This window comes from Apus apus, chromosome Z (genome assembly GCF_020740795.1).
Source record: "Apus apus isolate bApuApu2 chromosome Z, bApuApu2.pri.cur, whole genome shotgun sequence".
In the NCBI taxonomy this organism is placed as follows: domain Eukaryota; kingdom Metazoa; phylum Chordata; class Aves; order Apodiformes; family Apodidae; genus Apus; species Apus apus.
In genome coordinates, this window is record NC_067312.1 from 22,940,418 (window position 1) to 22,957,391 (window position 16,974).

Consider the following 16,974-nt stretch of genomic DNA (forward strand, 5'->3'; position numbering starts at 1 on the left):
AATTCAAAAGTTCCTCTTTCTGATTCATAGCTATCCAGCCTTTATATCATTTATTTCAGTTGTGCTTTAGTAAGCTTATTCAGGGTGACGTATCCTAAGTAATTAATGAATTCTTCAGTAGATCTCCTCCTGGGAGGAATTACAGGCAGAGGGAATCTGGTGTAGAATGCTGGAAAATAGTATTTGGAACAAACCTAGAATTTTACTTTTAAGATCGCTTTTGTTGGTTTACATATGAGCGTTGGGAAGCTATTATAAACAGGGTAACAATGAAGTTAAGGACTCTTAAGTAGGAAGAGGAGGAAAAGATGATTAAACCTGCATGTTTCCATCCTTTCTGGGAATGTGACAGGAATGGGAAATGAATTGCAACTGAATTTGGCAAGCCATCTGGCTCTGGTTTTGATGGGTAAGTTCAGAAACTTTGATACTAGGAAGGGAGAAACAATCCCAGCTTTACTATTTCACTGTTCAGTTGTTTAACTGCATCTTATTTGTGTTTTTTCTTTTAGGAGACTCTTTGTGAACAATGTTATGTCGAGGAGGGAGCTCCCTCTGTTGCTTATTAGAAAATCTTGTTCTTCCAGTGCATTATTCTTAATCTACGTGTTAATGCTTAGGGTCCAGTACCAAAGATTTCATCTAAATACATGAAAATATAAGCAAGTTCTAGAAAAGCAAGATAGTCTTAAAATAGATTTTAATAGACTTAAATGAGAATAGCTTGCTCTTCTGCTTGTATTTATCCGGGTGAACTCCTCTGTTTTTCAAGGAGCACTTACTTTGTCTTGCTTTACTGAAGCAAAGCAGAAGAAATGCTGAGGATCATGGCATTCATGTGTGCTTTTTGCATTGCTGTTCTTACTGGAGAAAGACACCGGGGCACCAGGCAAACACTTCTGTGGGATTTTCCTGTGGAAAATCTGTGGGAGACGTATTGTCAAGATTTCAAATGACCTGTAGATCTCTCATGACATTAGTGTTACGGAATTGATTTTGCTGCAGTAGCTTGTGATGCCTTAAGGGAAAGATTATAACTCTGTCAATGGAGCAGGTTGAAAGAAAGCGTTGAAGAGTGGGGAGAAAAATGTCTTTAATCAATGCTTTTCTCTCTTCCTCTTTCATACTTGTTTTCCCCCTTTATGTAAACGAACTGATCAAGAAACAGCAAATTGTTACTTGCAAAAACCATGCTTGCTTTCTTTTATCTGTCCCAGAGGGCATAAGTCCGTGCATATTTCCACTTAATTAAAATGTGTGTTTGCTCGTTTTAAAACCATAGATCACACATCATTCAATTTTTGTTAAATCCTGACAAAGTTTTAAATTTCAGCTTCAGAGTACGAAATACCTATGGAGGAATAATCTTCACTCAAAATCAGAATGTTACTCATTTTCCCCAAACTTGTATTAACTTGTCTGAAGGGAAACATGCACTCGCCAATTAAAATTATTTGGAATCACAGTTATGAAATTTTCTTAAATTCCTAACATTGAGCTTTTCCATTCCATTTTCCTTTTCTGAGAAACAGAGGTTGGCATGTTAATAGCAAATCAGCATGGCACTGTCCCACGTTTTAACTTCAGTAGTGTCAGAGTAGTATTGTGCTTCTTTTTTTCTCTTGTTGGAAAGAACAGGATGTCAGAAGTTAAGTAATGCTTGAAGCTGAGTTACTGTTAAATGAACTCTGAATTCAGTTTTGAGGCTGTAATTTGCACTTTGATGGGAAGGAAGAGTCTTATTTCCACCTAAACCTCCTGAGAGGTGAAAAACTTGTTTTGACTTTAGATAGTGAATTATTATCTGTGTAGATAACAGCACTTTAAGAGAAACTGTGCTTCGGTATAATTGTCTAATTTGCAAGTAATTACTAATTTATTTTGTTTTAATTGTAAGCAGTAAGCTATCATTCTTCCTTATCTAAAGAGGCAAAAGTACTTTGGAAACCATAGAAGAATAGCCTTCTGTTAGTTTTGTTATAACTGTTGTTGTTTATCTGATGTCCAAAATGTCTGATGTAATAAAATAAAAACACTTATTTTTCTATTTAGTAATAATTTGTTGGCTTAGAGGAACACAACATGTTAGTAGAGAGAAAAATAATTTAGTACAAAAAGTATTAGCTTAAACTCTTCATTGCTGTTTGAGGAGTGAAAAAAGATTATGAATTGGCAACAATCAAATGTGTGTTGTGAGAGCATGAGTAAAGAGAGGAGGAGAATAACAGTGCTTAGGCACATGGGAGGTGTGAAGAGTCTTGTAGTTAGAACCACAGTTAGTGCAAAGAAGAGTAATTCTTGAGCATCACAGTTGTGAGCAACTAATTGGAATGGATCAGGATTTATGTGTAAGTTTTAAAATGAATGTAGAAGAAAAAAAAAATAGGCAGAGTTACAGTTCAAGGATTGCTTTATTTGCCCAGGATAGTAACTAAGACTGCTGAGAATAATGTTGAATCAATGTGTGCCATAGTTATTGAATAAACTAGGGGAAGAAGATGCTTAGAATCTGGAAAATGCTGATTTCTTATTTTTAACTTTTGCCCTTTATAGAAATAGCGGCAACTCCTTACGGGTAGCAGTAAAAAAAAGGAGTATGAAAGTAAAATTCTTCTAAAAGTTGCATTGTAAATAAAATTTTACTGCTTTTAGTACCATATTTTATTCTGAACAAATGTAAAAGCAAAAAACAAACTGACTTGTTGAGGTGGTTAGCACAAGACAGAAGTATTCTTTAAGGAGGAATTATTCTAAAGTAAAATGGCAGTCCAGTTCTGTATGCTATTTTATTAAGCAGTGACTTTCATTAGAGCACTGTGTAGTGTGTTGAGGTACATTTTTATGCATGCTTTTTTGTAGGGTATATTTTTAGGAAATCTAACAAACCCAAAATGGGGGATGAATACACAAAACCATGTGCACTTTATTTTTTTTTTTTAACTCCATATTTGTGACTGTATTTCCACTCATGTACCTGTCACCACAGACTGAATTGTGTAACCTGTCTAGATTTGGTGCAGTGGTTTTCCTAGGCAGTTTATCCATCTTACTAGCTAGAGGGTTTGAGTGTGGTTCCTTCTGCTTACATGTATCCAACCTCTGCTTGCTTTGTATCTTAAAGTCTAATTTTTGGGGCCTGCTGTTTTCTTATGACCTCTGAATTTAGACAGTTACTGTTTTGAAGGGATAGCATATAAAGCAGGGCATCGGAGGCTGTTTTGTTTTAATATATGGATCACACAATTTAGAAATAAAAATAGTCAAGATAACCAGGAATCTTCTGATAAGAAATGGTTTATTTTTCTTTTTTCTTTCTTCCTTTTTTTTTTTTCTTTTTCTTCTTTCTGCCTTTGGTTTTGCTGAACTTATACATGTTGCAGATCGCCTGCAGATAGATTCAGGCAATTAGTTGGAAAGTTTTGTTAATAGATGAGAATTTTCTTTTAGATTGAAATACTGCATATTTACAGCAGTGCAGCTTGCTTGTTTTAAAAACCTTTGATATCTGCTGCAGATGGCTGCATAGTCTAAGGAGTGGCTTCCTGGCTGCATTGTACATGAAGTGCCAAACACGATGAGAGCAGTTTTGTTCTGGAATGCCAAAATACATTGAATCCGTTCCGGAAGCAACATATGTCAAATGAATAAAAATACCACACTAGTGAAACAGAATGTTGTGGTTATGTTTTTCAAATCTGTTTTTTTTCCTGAATTAAGGGGTTAAAAAGTACTTCTTGTATTCAGGGTGGTACTGAATACAAATTGCTTACTTATATTTTTAGCATTTTCACTACCGTTTGTATCCTTATTTTTCATTTTGTTTAATATATGCCATAGGTAGAAACAAGGAGTCTGTCAGTGGGGGTGCTGTATGGGAAAACACATATCTAAGCCTGTGCACAGGTTGCAGCGTTTTAGTGGTGTTGGATTTTTTTGTTTGGGTTGGGGGGGGTTTTTTGTTTGTTTGCTTTGGTGTTTTTTGATGTGTTGGTTTTTTTTGGTGTGGAGTTTGGGTGTTGGGTTTTTTCTTCTTTTTTTTCTCTTAAGGCAGGTAGCTGATGTATTTCGCTATGAGACTTGTATGTAATTGCTTGGTACTGCAGGTGGAAAAAACAAGGTTGATGAAAAGTAAAAGGAGAAGTGAAGGATGTTGCTTTTACTCAAACTCTTAATTCCTGCAAGTTCTCAAGATAGGAAGTGGGAGCGTTTACAACTAATAGCTCCAAATATTGCAGTATTTTAGGATGATAAAGAAACAAGCCCAGGGCAGGGCATGTTTTGTTGCATATTACTTCTGTGTTTACAAAGGAGATAGTAGTCACTTAGATTCATCCTAGTTGGAAGGCAAAGATGTTAAAAATTACATTGACAGAAAAATACATGCTTCTCTAGAAGCTGTAATTCCATCTCATAATTTTCTAACTAACACTTTGCATAGATTTTTCTTATCTCAAATAGTTTGAAAACCTTGGGTTTATAGCTTTTTTAAACCCAGAGACATGAAGTATGTATCTTCAAAGCAGTTTTGTTTGTCCTTTCTGAATGTTGTTTTCATCTTGTTTGTTTTTTCTCATCCATCACTATGAATAGATGCATAGTTAAAAATTAACTTCAGTGAATTACCTTACCTAAGGTCCTTAATGTTGTTCTGTCTTCCATAAGAAGTGATACGTCCCTGAAAGAGGGGATGAAGAGAAGTCAAGTGTGTTCTTTTTCTAGGTGTAAAAGGCATGGATTTATTTAAATAAAATATTTTATAATAAAGTAGCTTCATCTGAAGCTTGGCTGTAGAAGCATCTATACTTATTTGCATTTCTGGTTTATTTGGTTTTTTTTTTTTTGTTGTTGGTTGTGGGGATTTTTTTGGTGTTGGTTTTGGGTTTTTTGTTTATTTGTTTTGGTGATATTATAGACTGAGATGTGAAGCAGATTCAAAGCATGATGTAATCTTGTCTCTCGGAATGAAAAAGGAGATGCTGGTGCTCTGTTTTCTGTTTTAAATTCTATCTTTGCCACTATTGTGATGTGTGTTAGTTTGCCTGGTCTCAGCCTTCTTTGGGATAGTTAAGGGCATATCTTTAGAAAATATGTTCAGGTACAGCAGAGCTGTCCTTCATTCTTCAGCCTTCATTCTTGTGTGAAGTATGGTGTCTGTCTTCCTTCTAGTCACCAAATTTTGTGTGTCATGAATGGGTAGTGGTCCTGCTAGACAAAGGGAGGCCTGACCTGCTTGAGGCACCATACATTCCAGTGTTTTTACTAATCCAGAAATAGTAGCACGAAGGAAGGTACTATCAGGTCTGTACTGTTGTGTTTCTGAAATGTACTTCCAGTGCACTGTAGCAAGTATCTATGGGTGTCCACCTTGTCTTTGCACCTTAGAGGTATCTGTTGCTTCTCTAGAGCCTGCTCTTGTTTGCTGACATTTTCAGTGTGAAATAGCAAATTAAAACCTTAAAGTCAGTCTTCATCATCACTAGTAACAGGAATTCATTTTCAAATGAACTTGAAAATTAGTTGACACATCTGTGTTCAGGCTGGACTTCCTACTGTCACAGTGTTGATGCAGTTTCACAAAACGTAATCTTATTATTAGGTTGAATTTGGCAGTTCATTACCTGTAAGTGGTGGCAAATTGCTCTATATTTGCAACAGTTACAGTATGTTTGCTTTTCTTGCTGTCTGACCAACTTAAATTCCCATCAAAGCCCTTGCCATTTCAGATTTTAATAGACAAGTCCATGGAATCTACTGATTTTTTTCTGTCTTTGGTGTTAATTTGAAATATTCATCTAACTTTTTTCTGTGCTGTTTATGGCATTGTAGAACCAACTTCTTGGATTTAACCAGTATCTCTTCTGTTGCCTTTCCATTGAACAGTTGTTTTATTTATTTTTTTTTCCAAGGTGCTTTGCAACTTAATTTCAATCTATGTGATTAATTAACCATGACATAAAATTGATGTAACATTTAAAAGAATATTGGTTGTTAATGCTTTGTTTCATCCTTTCTTATGGTTTCTTTCTGAATGTGAGCATGGAACTATGCTTGCATATGTTATTTTTGACACATCTTTTTGACATTAAGAGAAAAATACAATAATACGGAACTTACCACCTTTACTTTTAGATGAGTCTTTAGAAAGCCTGTGACTAAATGTGTAGTCTTACGTTCTGCTGCATCTCTTCTGACAGTAGGCAATATGCTTCCTCTTTCCTTCCTGTAGGGGTCCTTTGCTTCATAGGTGCAGACTTGATGCTGAAGGTCAATGAGTTGATGAGTAAGCCGAAGTAATTAGAAAAAAATTCCACCACTCCCTCCCCCGTCCCTCCTCCCCCTTCCCCCGGTATCTTGCAGAGTTAGGCTTTTTCAGTCTGTTACTGATGGAACTCATGGCATAGTTAAGCAAACCCTAGAATTCCTAAAAGACAGGTGTGAGGGGGAAGCAGGACTTGCTCTTTCTTCAGCAGTCTCTCGTTTGAATTAAGTACAATGGGAATGGACTTGCCTTTTTGAATTCCAGTCACTGGTTTGGAATAGTCTTTTGCTTGGTCATAGTGTATGTGTATACTGCTCTTCATCACTGATTTGACCATTAATAGTCCTTCCATAGAAGTCCAAATTACAGTTGAAAAATGGAGATGCTTGCCCATTTTTGTCTGTTTTTTGAGTGTATTTAAAGTGTAGCACCCCCTGTCTTTCCTGCTTTTTTGCTATATGTATGTTGACTTTTAGGCTTTGACAGTAAGCTGGGAATTTCCTGCCTATCTGTAAAATAGTAATTGCTGCCTGGGTGGGAATGATCTAACCACAGTGAGAACTGAAATTGGAAAAGGAGAAGAAACATTGAAATCCTTTTTTTCCTGAAAGCTACCTTCCAAAGCGTTCACTCTTTGAACTTTTGTATCTAGTTTCTTTAGTTCTTAGGGATTTATGATGACTTTATATTTTTCATTGTCTGGTGGGATCTCTTGGTTGAAATGTGTAGGTCAACAGTATTTGAATGTGAGATGCTCTGCTTTCAAATTAGACCCCAAGACTGGTGTGAACGGAGAACTGATAAACATAGCTACCTTCCAGAGTGCTCTAGTGATGTGGAAAGTGCTAGTGAATTTTTGTCCACTTTCTAGTAAAAGGGGAGAAAAGAAGTATCCTAGTTCCTATAGTTTGAAGTAAAATACCTGTAAGGGTATTAAGTTCTCTGGGACTAGAATTTGATGTCACAGTCTTTTTATGTCTCTTTTTTTTTTTTTTTTTACCAAATCCCAGATTATAAATACGCTAGCATTTTTAATGAAAAATTCCATTTACAATCTAGTTAGGAGTTAAAAAATTAAGCATGTGTTGACCTCACAAATAAGCATGAAATAATTGTACATTTGTTCATGTTTCCTTGATGTGTCTACTTCACTTGTGAGAGTCTATCTGTAATAAAAATCTAGAACACGGTAAATTGGAATACACTCTGAACCTGAGGGCATGTGTATCTCTTTTTGGCACAAGTTCATGCCTGTATTCATCCCTCCCCTTCCAAGTGAGTTTTTGGTTGAAATATTATTAACTGCATTAACTTTTTCTGTTTTAAAGTTAATATTCCCCCGGGTTTTTGCCACTGACAGCATAAAGTAGGGAAAATAAATTATTTATTTTTGATGCTGTAGATATTTTTGTCTCTTTTGGGATAATCAGAGAGACTAATTTCATTACTTCTGCTGTGTCTTAAAATGCTGGGCAGAAAAATGACCATATAGAGATTTTAAAATTTATTTATTCTGCTGTGTGATTAGAATACTAGTTGGGCATCTCTTTTTAGGTATATATGTGTGTATATATATCTTGAATTTGAAAGGAAAATGGTGATTTTAAGATCCTTTAATTTTAAGATCCAAAATAGAAATTATTCAGTTTCTGCTGAGATAATTAATTTTTCTAGTATCAGTCCTGATGCTTGCATATGAGCTATGAGTCTTGCATGCTGAAATTATAGCCAGTAGTAAAGCAGAGCTTAGTGAGATTAACAGGTTCTCTTCCTTCCCTCCCCTCAAGAAGAATTGAGGATCCAATATAGAATTTAAGTGTTTGTGTAAAAACCAGTTCAGCTACTCAGTGGCAAGTATCTAAGCTCGCATACTACCAGCAAATTGATGCCTTCTCCCATCAATCACCAAGCTTCCAGCAAACTGAATTTCTCTGTAACCAAATTATCTGTCAACACTTTGAAGGATAGTAGTCAAGTATATTTAAGCTCTTTTTACTGATTTTTTTTTTTTAAGAGTGGCATAAATGTCTCAGCTTCTTGTAGTATAGACTAACTAATTTGAGTATGTTATCTGTTATTATAGCATTTCCATTTGTTCCACTCTAATGGAAAAAAATCGGAAACACAAAGTATTTAGTAGCTTTCAGAAAGTAATTGTAGAGTTAATTTGTTTATTCTCTTCATACCCCATTGCATGAATGGAGCTGCAAAATTATAAATTTTGCATGTACACTTTTAGTAATTGTGTTCATTAATTTGTAAGTTCATATTTTTCTTTTGTTTACCTTATTTTGGACCACGGCTTTAGTTAAACTATGCTAAAAAAACCTAAATATCCTTTTCTGCTTTGTCATGGTAGATGAAGGAAATGGAAAGGGAAGAATCACATATTAATTGAACTTTTTTGCTGTTCCTTGTGAAAGCAAAATGAAAGGTTTTGTACATAGATATACTGATGCAGTAGAACTGTCTAATGAATACGTCAGTCTTTTTTGACCCTATTAAAGCTTGATTAATAGCATATCCTAACAATTTTTCAGCTTTAAGTGATTTCTTTCATTGCTTACTGCTATCAGCAATTTCACCTATATTGCTAAGGTAGTAGTGTGATGTGCTTCTTGGTTTTGTGTGGAATTTGTCATGAAACGGGCGTCGTGTCCATTTCATCTGGCATCTTCCTCCAGTTAGTCTACTCAGTGATAAATGGACTTGGACTATAATGTAGTATTACTACTGACTTAAGCATGGGCCATAGGATTTCTTCTAAAGTCTGAAGTGCTTCATAACAGTATCTATCCCACCTTCTTTCTTGCAGTAGCTAAACAAAATTTAATATGGCTAGGCAGACCCTGAATTTTCATGTCGTAGAGCTATTGAAAAAAGGAACAACCATAACAAAAGACCGGAAATGGAGTATAGTGAAAACATTTTCTTCTGGTTTTTAAGTCACAGCTGTTTTTGAAAGACAGCATGGTTTTCCTGAGCGTGATGGTGGAGTAAAATCTGAGTTGATTGCTCCCATACTTGGCTTTGCAGCCACAAAAATACTTGTCTTCCAAATGTTGTCTGCAAGAGATGGTTGTGTGTGTTTGACAGCACAAATCTGTCTAGTTCTAAAAAGTCTGTTCCTAACAATTGGTTTATCACTCAAATGTAAAATGGATGCTTTTTCATACAGTGGTCTGTCCATCAGGCTTTTGAGCTGGAATTGGTTCTTGGTGTTAATCAGGCAGCATGTATTTTAATTAAAAAAACAGGAGTGCATGATAGTGAAGAAGCTAGGAGTAAGCTGTAGCATTAGTTCTACGTAATTTATAAATTATTGTGTTGTGGGAAAAAACTGAGTTAGGGGAAGAAGTGCCAGAGCAAATGATCTTTCTAATAAAGATATGTAAAATTCTTATTTTCCTACTCTTCCCCAACCCTTAACTTTTAAAGTCTAGCCTAACACTGAGCTCTTGTAGTGTGTGTGCCAGGGTAGTCAGTTTTTACTAAGAAATAAAGGAGTCTTGACTTTTTGACTTAATAACAAGAAGGTGGTTAAAGGCCCAGGAAATTTATTGCTGTTGCCAGTGTAGTTAAATTGATGTCTGTCTCTTGAGCTTCTGTAACAGTATATTGTCAGTAGTGGGAGAGAATGGAGGAGTATTCTAGTCTTCTTTTGCAGTTCTTAGATAATGCTTAGATAATAATCTTTTATGTAACGATCTGTGCAATTGCCCTGTGTTCATATAGCCCTACACTTAGTGTATTCTTTTTTCTTGCTACCTGAGATATAGTGACAGGGTTAGTGATTGCAGCTCTGATGGAGGGTACTGTAGAATTCAAGGTAGATGCAGATGCAGCCATGGAATCTGGAGGAGTCAACATGTCCAACAGTCTGTCTGTAATGATACCAGTTAAAACTAAAATTAAATGGAAAGTTTAACCTTCTGTGAAAGACTAGAAGAGAGAAGGAAGTTATTCAGCTCTTGTTAGTTAAAAGCCAAGAAAACAGTTTCAGTCTTTACATCATAGAGCAGCTGTTCCTAAGTGGGTTGCATACAAAGGGAGTTGATGGCCGTATGTAAGCCTGGTTTAATACTATACTTACGTTAGCATTTTTAGTCATAGAAAAATTTTGCCTGTAGGAGGGAAAGCAGTAGGAAAATTTCAGAAGGAGAGTTCCAGAGCCTTCAGTATGAGGGACAACAATCTATTTTTTTTATTCCTGAGCAAGCCAGGAAGTAGCAGTACAATCATCAACCCTGGCATCCCTCATAGTTTCTGGCTGTGCTGGCCACAGCACTATGGGGAGCTGATACCAGCAGTGCATTGGAAAACACAGCCAAGATCTGTTAAACAATCGTATCAGTGTGCAGGTTTTAGAGTTTCCTAAATCTCACAGAGTGCTCTGAAAGTGACAAAAACAGTTACTTCAGTGATGATTCTCTTGCTATTCTTTGTCTTAGAAACTTTATAACTCAGAAAACTGAGTTCTGCATTTAGAGTTGCCAAGGGAAGCTGCTCCAGAGCTGGTCCCACCCCTAGCAGAGCAGCAGATCTCAGCACATGGGGGCTTTTTCTCAGGCAGGGCAGTACCAGGGCAGCAGAAAGACCTGCTGGGAGCTATAAGCTCTTTTGGGAGCTGCTGAGGAGGCCTGGGTCTTGCCAGAGCAACCATGACCACCCCCACACCTATGAAAAGCCGCATAGGGAGTGTGAGTGGCCAGAGCCAGCAAACAGAGCATGGAGTGTCAGCCAGACCCTGGAGGACCCTACTAGCTCAAGAGGTGTGGTCTGTTGGTGTTCATCGCCCTCTCAGATGGAGCTTAGCTATGGTATCCATCTGCAGGAAAGCTCTGTCCTCTCCAGTTGCCACAATGGATGTGGCAGCCCAGACAGAGCTCCCATGAAATATGCAGCCCTCCAGGTCTCAGACTGCAGGGAGTGCCAAAACCTTTCAGTGGCAGGGGTTGGCAGTACCAGGGACAGCTGTGTGAGGTCCCAACAGGTGGATGATCTGCTCAGCCTGGTGGCAGAGCTGTGACATCAAGTAGAAGGTTAAGGAGCATCAGAGAGTCTGAAAGAGATGAGTGGGGCCATGTTCTGCCCTTCTTGAGACAGAACAGCCAGCAGAAAAAAAAAAAAGATGAAGGAGACCCTGTGTCCTCCTTGGCTAGGTGGATGGCAGCAGCTTAAACCAAAGAAGTAAATGGAGGCAAGTCCGTGCTTCAGGCTGCAGGTGAACCACCTTCTTGTCCCACTGACTTTACCAGGTGCCTCCGTAGAACAGGTATGAGGCTCTGGATATAGAAGACCAGTCAGTGGATGATGTGGGTGATGGTTCATCTATATGAGAGATGTCACCTAGATCAGAAAGGCCTACGCTCTGTATCATGACCACCTCCACCAGGAGGAAAAGACAGTTTGTAGTTGTAGGTGATTCCTTTATGAAGGGAACAGAGGGCCCAATATGCCAGACAGACCCTCCTCTTAGGGAAATCTGTTGCGTGCCTGGGTTAAGTACATCACTAGGAAACTTCCTAGCCTGGTGTGGCCCTCAGGCTATATTACCTGTTACTGATCTTCTGTGTGGGTAGCAATCAAGCTGCAAAACGTAGTCCAAGAGTGATCAAAAGAGTCTTCTGGACCTTGGGACAGTTGGTGAGGGAGCCTGGGGCACAGGTTATTTTTTCATCTCTCCTTCCAGTTGCAGGCAGCAACATTGAAGAAACAGACACAGTCTATATGACTTTGTGGCTGGTGTTACCAGCACAATTTGGGTTTTTTGATAACAGGATGGCTTACATGGTACCAGGTTTGTTGGGGTTGTATGGGATTCAGCTTTATCAAACAGGGAAGAGGGTCTTTGCTCAGGAGCTTGTAGGGCTCATTGGCAGAGCTTTAAACTAGATTTGAAGAGGAAGGAGGATAATATCAGGCTTTCCTGTAACAAATTGTGGGATGACACACCAAGGTAGAGAGCTGGGGTGCTGGAGAGACCTCTTAGCCTCTTGCTGAGAAATGTGCTGGACGCACTGCAGCACACTTGAATTCTTACAGAGATGAGCTGGGTGCTCCTGAGGTGACAGGATCCAACAGGGAAGCACTAGGTAAAGACCTCAAAGGAATTCCAGCCCTTAAGTCAGCTTCAGCACGGGTGCTGTTTTAACATCTTTGTCAGTGACATGAGCAGTGGGATTGAGTGCACCCTCAGCAAGTTTGCTGACAACACCAAGATGTGTGGTGTGGTTGACACACTGGAGGGAAGGGATGCCATCCAGAGGTACCTTGACAGGCCTGGGAGGTGGGCCAGTGCCAACCTCATGAAGTTGAGCCAAGTGCAAGGTCCTGCTCCTGGGTTGGAGCAATCCCAAGCACAAATACAGGTTGGGTGGAGAATAAATTGAGAATAGCCTTGAGGAGAAAGACCTGGGGATGTTGGTCAATGAAAAATTCAACATAAACCTGCAATGTGCACTCTCAGCACAGAAAGCCAACTGTGTCCTGGGCTGCATCAAAAGAAGCATGGCCAGCAGGTTGAGGGAGGTGATTCTTCCTCTCTCTGCTCTAGTGAGACCCCACTTGGAGTACTGTGTCCAGTTCTAGAGCCCTCAACACAGGAAGGACATAGAGCTCTTGGAGTGAGTCCAGAGAAGGGCCATGAAGATGACCTGAGCGCTGGAGCACCTCTCCTGCGAAGAAAGGCTGAGAGAACTGGGGTTGTTTATCCTGGAGAAGGCTCCAGGGAGACCTTGTAGCAGCCTTCTAGTACCTGAAGAGGCCTACAGGAAAGCTGGGGAGGGATTTTTTACAAGGATGTGTAATGATAGAATGGGGGGTAATGTTTTTAAGCTGGAAGAGTATAGGTTTAGCTTGGACATTAAGAAGAAATTCTTTACTGTGAAGGTGGTGAGATGCTGGGACAGGTTGCCCAGGGAGGTTGTGGATACCCCTCCTTGGAAATGTTTAAGGCTAGGTTGGATGGGACTTAGAGCAACCTGTCTAGTAGGAGGTGTGGAACTAGATGATCTTTACGGTCCCTTCAGCCCTAGCCATTCTATGGTCCTTTGATTCATTGGGGGCCCAACTTAAATGGCTCTGTGCAAACATGCATAGTATGGGGAATAATGAGGAGACATGCTTTGCTGGATCTTGTTTTCAGCAACAAGGGTGGACTGGTGGGGCTCAAAGACAGCTTTTGCTGAAGTGGCCATGAAATGGTGGAGTTCAAGATCCTCAGGGCAGCAAGGAGGACACACAGCAAGCTTGCTACCCTAGTATTCAAGAGAGCAAACTTTGGCCTCTTCAGTGATCTTGGTAGAGTATATGGGATAAAGCCCTGAAGGGAAGAGAAGCCATACAAATCAGTTTACTATTGAAGAATCACCTCCTCAGAAACAGTGCATGCCAGCAAAATGGAAGTCAGGCAAAAATGCCGGGAGGCCTGTGTGGATGAACAAGGATCTCCTGAATAAACTCAGACATGAAAGGGAAGCGGAAGCAGCCTTGGGGTTGGAGCAACCTTGGGGTTGGAGCAACCGTGTCTAGTGATCTTTAACATCCCTTCAAACCCAAAACAGTCTATGATTCTATATAGAATGTTTTATGAAAAGAGTATGCTAATCAGGGTGTGATCTCCTGAAGAACCACCTTGCAGGAAAGATTCCAGTTATCAACTTAGATACCTAGATTTACTAGGCATAACTTTTAATTTTTAATTACTCTTTAAATGTGAGATGTTTGCCGTTTTAAAAGCAGATGACAAAATCATTCTTCTGATTTATCATCCTCTCTTTTCTGTATTTTGGCACCTTTTATTGGCCCCAAGAAATGTCATCAGGATGAGGCTTTGGGTGTGTTCAGTTTTACATTTTAGACGTGCTGCAGTATTCCAGCCTAATAGCCAGGAACACACAATAAAACTTTGTATCTTCAGCATTAAAAGTATATGGCAGTACTCCACAAAAGCTCACCCAGCAGAGTAAGCTTCTCAGAAACAGATCCAACTGCTTGTAAGCAACTGTATCCCCTCTTGCCAATGGCTGTGGCTGCAGACTTTCAATAAAACCTCATGTTAAGCTGAATCAAAGGCAGCTGGTAGGTCCAATTAAAATAATTGCACCTTTTTTAAAGCCTCATCTGTTGCAAGGGGTTGTATTTCCCCATGAGGGCTTTGGGAGTATTTGTGCCAGTGTGGGTGGTATGGGTTGTCTTTTAGAGAACATGCTTGTGACACACCAGAATAGCAGTGCTTTCAGGGGAAGTTGTGAAGTTGAGGTCCTGCACATAAGTTCTTACTGGTTTTGGTTACATTTTGTTAACATGATAATTGTGTTAAAACTCAATTCATACAAGTAGCAGGAATGGAGCTGTTTTGAACTAAAGCTTGCTAGCAATGCGAATGTTTTGGTTTTGGCTGGTGTAGAAAGAAGAGACAATAATCAGTTCTACCTTTTTTTTTGTGTGTGTGTTCTGGCACACTGCTTTCTCTGTTTGCATTACTTTGAGATTCGGCAGAGGACAAAAATTAGTAATTGTAGAATGTTGGTTGTGGCAAGTTACATATGGCTACTCCTCTGCCTTCTGTGTTTAATTCTGGTTAATTTGAAACTGCCTTTGTTTTTGTATACCCATCATCTTCAAAACACTTTTTAATTCTTTTTCACAGATTCATGTGGCTGCTTTAATAAACTCTGTTCTGCGTCCTGGTGATTCTGTGGTCCAAGCTCAGAAACTGATTCAGACTCCTATGGTGTGAATTGGCAGTGGTGGAGTGATTCGGGTAGGTGACTGTCCAGTTGTTTTTAAGGAGATAAGGGGAAAGAAATGTTTTGGGTACACTTACCATTCAATTTACTTTACGGTGTAATAACAGTATCTTCCATCACCCTCACATGTAAGAATGACACACTTTTGTTTTAATTGGTGAGTTTGTATTGCTGTAGCTTGTACAGAAGATGTGCACAAACTGAATTGTGGTTGCTTTCTGTCAAGAAGCACTAGGGATGTTCGCTGCAGTGGCACAGTCAGTTGCTCCTGGGTCACCGAACATGGTCTTTGTGTTTGACTTTAACATGTTAATATAGCTCTGTGTGAGCACTTGTGTATAGGCAACCTGACTTCCATCTCTTCTGTTACAATTTTATGCATTATTTGTTTATTTTGGTTGCTACATAATGTATGCAAGGTGATAACCCATTTTATGGTAGTGTACTTGAGTAGCTTTGTGCAAAAAATAAAAGTAATTTTGAATAAATGCTTCTGCGCTGAGTAGGCTGACTTAAATGCTACTATTATCCTATCTAGGGAAAGGTTAACACTTAGGATCATAGAATGCCAGGTTGGAAGGGACCTCAATGATCACCTGGTCCAGCCTTTCTAGGTACTACTATGTATGAGATGGCTCAGCACGCTGTCAAGCTGAGACTTAAAACTGTCCAATGTGGGGGAATCTACCACATCCCTTGGAAGACTATTCCTATGTTTCACTGTCCTCATGGTGAAAAATTTACCTCTTGTGTTCAATCAGAATCTCACCAGGAGCAACTTGTGCCCATTACCCCTTGTCTTTTCCTTGTGACTCCGTCTAAATAGGGAGTCTCCATCTTCTTGGTAGCCACCCTTTAAGTACTGGAACATGGTAATGAAGTCTCCCCAAAGCCTTCTTTTCTTGAGGCTGAACAAACCCAGTTTTCTCAGCCTCTCCTCATAAGGCAGGTCCTCCAGTCCTCTGATTATCCTCCTGGCCCTTCTCTGGACCCTCTCCAGCCTGTCTGAATCCTTTTTGTAGAGCAGGGACTAAAACTGAAAACAACAGTCCAGGTGACCAGCATCGAGTAGAGCAGGATGATAACTTCTCTGTCTCTGCTGGTGATGCCCTTGTTAATGCAGCCCAACAACCTGTTGGCTTTCTTTGCTGCTGCAGCAATCTGCTCACTCGTGTTAAGCCTATTATCCACCAAGACCCCCAGGTCCCTTTCCACAGGGCTGCTCTCCAGCCAGGTGGATCCCAGTCTGAACTGTACTCCTGGGTTATGTGTTCCCAGGTGCAAGACCTTGCACTTCTCTCTGTTCAACTTAACATGGCTCCCACTAGCCCACTCCTCCAGCCTGTCTAGGCCATCCTGGAGGGTGGCCCTCCCTTCTGAAGTGTCAGCCTCTCCACTCATCTGGTGTTATCAGCAAACTTCATCAAGGTGCCCTTTATCCCAACACCCAGGTCACTTATGAAGATGTTAAACAGCATTGGGCCCAATATTGGTCCCTGGGGGACCCCACTTGTGACTGGTTGCCAGTTTGAGGAGGAACTATTTACTGTCACCCTCTGGGTATGGTCTCAGCCAGTTCCCCACCCACTGCACAGGCAAATTCTCAAGGCTACAACGAGTCAGTTTCTCCAGGAGGAGGCTGTGGGGGACTGTGTCAAAAGCCTTGGAGAAGTCCAAGCAGACAATGTCCACCACTTGCCCTGCAACCAGGTGGGTTACTGTGTCATAGAAGGTGATCAGGTTTGTCAAGCATGATTTGCCCCTGATAAATCCATGTTGGCTTTTCCCAATCACATGCTTCAACTGACTTGTGACTGCCCCCAGGAGGATTTGCTCTATGACATTCCCAGGGACTGAAGTGAGGCTAATGGGTCTGTAATTACCTGAGTCCCCCTTTGGACCTATCTTGTAGATAGGGGTGACATTAGCCTTCCTCCAGTCCTCAGGGACATCTCCTGATCT

The 16,974-nt window shown here is 39.8% G+C and overlaps 1 protein-coding gene across 2 annotated transcripts in view; it reads left to right on the forward strand.

Annotated features, from left to right (window-relative positions):
* Nucleotides 1-16,974, forward strand: part of ERBIN (erbb2 interacting protein) — a 122,002-nt gene that overhangs the window by 6,572 nt on the left and 98,456 nt on the right. The window contains exon 2 of one of the 2 annotated variants that reach the window (XM_051642630.1): nucleotides 14,913-15,026. The exons of the other annotated variant lie outside the window; for it this stretch is intronic. The gene's annotated coding sequence lies outside the window, so the exon portion shown is untranslated. The remainder of the gene's footprint in view (nucleotides 1-14,912; nucleotides 15,027-16,974) is intronic. 2 annotated transcript variants of the gene reach the window in all.